Here is a 4,090-nt window from a genome sequence, read left to right on the forward strand (position 1 = left end):
AGGGAAAGATTCCTTCCTCCTGTCATGCAATTCCCCACAGATACTCTGTGGGGTAGCCTTTGTGTTTTCGTCCTCCAAAACATTAGGGATTAGCCAAGGGCAAGGGTGGGACACTGGAAAGGGTGTTCTGAAGGGGCAGAGAGAATCTTCTTTCTGAAATCTTTGGCGGGTGTGTCATATCCACATGCTCAGGGTCACACTGCTCCTCAAATATGGAGGTTGGAAGGAATTGTCCTCATCCAGTCAGGTTAGCAGGGGTAGTGGGGGAAGAGAGAGTTCACCTTCTGCTCTGCACAGGTTGTGACTTGCCTACTGGGCTCTTCTGGGGACACCTCACCCTAAGGCATTGGTGGCAAGACAGTTTCTCTTCTTCTCTGCCTGTGGTGCTCAACAGTTTCATCTCCTGATGCTTGAAGTGCTTTGGCCCAAGTTATCAGTTCAGTATAGAGACAACTGGGTGAAGTTTAGGTGCTAGAGGAGGTCAGAATATGTGCTCTAATAATAGCCTTAAACTCTCTGGCATGAGGGACTTCTTGGACAGAAGCAGTGGAGGCTTCCCTTCTGTGGTGCTCTGAGCTGTGCCTGGGCTCTTCTGCTCAAATGGGAATAGTAAGGAGCTGTCTTGCAGGGATCAAATGACTACATCTGAACTTAAAACTCCAAGGCTCCTAAAGCTATCATAAACACATGGAGAGTAGGGTCAACACATGTCAAAGGCCTCCTCTGCATGGTGGTGTGGCACAGTGGTCATCTCAATGTTTCCATTTCTTCCTGTCAGATGCCCTGAGTCCCCAAAGAACTGACCTACATTCAGGGAAAATGGGAGAGAAGATCAGAGTCCACGGATTTCCAGCTTCCACTGTTTTCTCTAAATAAATGGAGTTGGTGAAAGGGCCTCAGTGAAGTCCTGATTCTATGGGCTTTCCCCCAAAGCCTTGAGAGTGCTGTAGGAAGGTGTCCTCTCTTCAACATTTGAGTTCAGAGGCAGGATGAAAAGATGGAGGGCTCTTGTGTGCTGCCTTTCCATAACTGGGAATTGCTGGTACATTGTGGCACAAATGCTGCTGCTGTGAACCTGTGGATGGAGCCTGGGTTTGCCAAGTCCTCCTGTGGTATTGTCAAATGAGTAAAAAGCCTTGGGCATTATGATGTAGCCGGTGAGGATTCTATACAGGCCCTCGTTACCAGGCAATCTGCTACTGTAGTTAAGCAGACCTCTCTTTTCTTTCCCCATGTAACAGTAGCAGGAACCTTCCTCTCCTGTCTCTTGCTTGTTGGCAAGAAGGAGTGGATGTCCCAGGTTTGTGGAATACACACAAGACAAATAAAGGGACAAAGTCCCTTTTTCATTAGTAGTTAACCCAACATGGCCATTTGATAATGGGCAAATTCAGGTAATACATGAAGACATCCAAGCTCAAGAGTGACTTGAGAAGAACTTAGACCAAAACCCTGCATCTGGACAGCCCCAAACTTTGGGATAATTTGAATTCAGACCTACAACCACATTTATGATTGCCTTCTATCCCTGTGACTGGCTGGACTGGGTAGATGAGAGCAAAGAGGCAACAGGAGTAGAGCTAGAAAGTGACAAGCTTAATAAAAACCAAACTATAGCTATACATTACTGGAAGTGGCTACAGCAATCACCGTCTTCTCAGGCTACTTTTGTTCTTATCAAATGGTTTCTATTCTTTCTGCAGGCAGGGAGCTCAGACAAGCCCCTCAACATCCTTTCTTAATTGCTTCCTAAGACAGAGGCCTTTCCCCCTTTTGGAGCAGCATCACACCCTTTTGGAGCTAGCTGCCTGTGGAACTTCCCCCAGAAAAGTCAGCACGATTACAGCATTTAGTTATCACCCGCAGTTGATGTCCCAGGTCAGGCACAGGGGAAGAAATGGCCAGGGGAAGAAAACGGAGGAGACTTATGCCAGTAGTGCTCTTTATGCCTCTCCATGGGTAGTGCTAAGTCCTCCTTGGGTGGATAACATCCACGACTCAGAGAAACGCTTCTGCAGGGGAGGGCATTGCTTATTAAAATATATATCAGGTGGGAAGACATGGAAAACAGGATGCATGAAGTACCATGGAAAACTTGCAAGAGAAGCCCCACTTAGTACCAAGGCCCAGTGGGAACTAGAATCTTTTGATCATAAAGAGGTAGCAGAAGATCTATTTTATTCTTACAGTCTCCCTTTACAACTCAAGTAACATATGCACATGTACACATAGATACACAATTAATACATGGGGTCCTCTGTAACCCTGGTATTGTGACATGCACATTCAGGAAGGAGCATGCTTCGGAGTGCAGCACCTACAATCTCCTCCTGGGATAGTCACTTGGGTGAATGTTTCTTGTTCAACAGTTACTCAGCAAGTATCCTTGTGCAGGAATGTATTTTCTTTAGGTCTGAGTGAAATGGTTGATGAAGTTTCTTAGGAAAAGAAATTATCTGTAGGTGGGGAAATAAAGCTAACTTTGCCAAGTGTTCCTTAAAAATATACAGTTCTTTTCCTTTTCCTCTTTCTTATGATTTCATTTTGTATTCTTTAAACAAAGGGAATTATGGTAGTGTGTGGCTTTGTATTTACATTGACTAAAGAAGTTTCAGTGATAGTGCAGCACCTTGAACCCTGGTAATTTTAAGATTTTAAATTATTTATTGATAGGCAAAGCATATTCGTATGTCACTTTGCATGACAGATTTGCTTTTTGTTGCCAGTTCTACTTCCACTGCTTCAGATTCTGTTACTGACTGTCATAAAAACATCACATAATAGGAACAGGCAGGTCAGTCCAGAGTGGAGTTGTTAGCCCACTGAATCTTCATTCTTTTCTTTAAAGCCACTGCTATGCACCAGTACAATCTGGCACTTGTGTCTACCCCCGTCCAGGTAGAAATGTGCAATCAAAACATATTAGGAGCTACCTGGAAAGGAAGTATTTGCATTTTCTTCTTTTATTGCTGATTAGAAAGGACAGCATGTCAAAAGCAGAAAGAAGCTGTCCCAAACAGCTGATTAAGAATTGTTCCGCTAGACACCTCCTTACATTTAGTACAATAAAGGAATACAAGTCTGAAGGGTAGCTATTTCTGTTGTGGTTTGGGTTCCTTTGTATTAAACATACATACGGTGAAGTATTCTATTTGCATCTGAAATAGTGCAAAAAAAGGAAAGTTCAGCACTGTCAGCTAACAAAGATCACATATAAATAAAATGTTCAGCTAAAATTATTTATTAGCCCCATTAACTGGTTTTGCTTAGGAATAGAAGTGGTGTGTAATAGCTCCAAATTGTATAATGTTAGTAAATTCCATGATTTGCTTCACAGTGCAGTCTGGTCCCCTCAGCTCCACCCAGCTGCTTTCTGAAGCACAGTAGAAACATTTCTATTTAAGAAACAATACTGACAATGGACCTACTGTACACACTAGCATGCATCCATGTAGGTAGTAAGTATTACAGAGACAGCAGAAGACGGCATGAAATTATACTGTAATGACAAAAGCCCTAGCATAGCATTCGCAAAACCAGTAATACTAATAAAATAAGGCACTCCCATGTAGCTGGATTTCTGCTTTGTGATTTATTTTATAGGAAGTACAGTGCTCTAAAGGATAACTCACACTGCTCATAATAGCCAGTTTGTCTTTGAGTGCCAATGCAACTTAACAAGACTTAACAACAGGAAACCCTCGACGTTCGGACTTTGCCTTGTAACTCTTCCTTTCCCTGCCCCCTCAAGATAAATTCTCCCTTGCCCATCCTTAAAAGAAAAAACACCAGGCAGTAGTAATTCTAAGCATAAGATGTGTGCCCTCCTTTGTGCTACACATTTCTACGTGCATACAGGCTGAACAAACAGAAGCAAGAAGCTTGAGAAATGAGAAGTTGTCTTACCCCGGTCTCGTGGAGAATTTTTTCAGCTGCAGAAGGCAGGTGGCGGGTGTGCTTTCTGAGATGCAGTCGGGATGCTTACATTTTCTGGCAGTGGAAAATGAATGCCCATTATCAGCCCTGATCTCTTTTAACAGGCAATGCTCAAGAAATGGGTTTACAAAGTACAGTGGCTATGTTGCCCTCC

The 4,090-nt window shown here is 43.3% G+C and overlaps 1 protein-coding gene across 1 annotated transcript in view; it reads right to left on the reverse strand.

The window, feature by feature from the left end:
- MMEL1 (membrane metalloendopeptidase like 1) overlaps nucleotides 1–4,032 on the reverse strand; it is a 78,555-nt gene extending 74,523 nt beyond the window's left edge. Inside the window, exon 1 of the mRNA XM_025211892.1 lies at nucleotides 3,907–4,032. The gene's annotated coding sequence lies outside the window, so the exon portion shown is untranslated. The remainder of the gene's footprint in view (nucleotides 1–3,906) is intronic.
- Nucleotides 4,033–4,090: the final 58 nt, after the last annotated feature.

Source organism: Alligator sinensis, unplaced genomic scaffold (genome assembly GCF_000455745.1).
Source record: "Alligator sinensis unplaced genomic scaffold, ASM45574v1 scaffold366_1, whole genome shotgun sequence".
Classification (NCBI taxonomy): domain Eukaryota; kingdom Metazoa; phylum Chordata; order Crocodylia; family Alligatoridae; genus Alligator; species Alligator sinensis.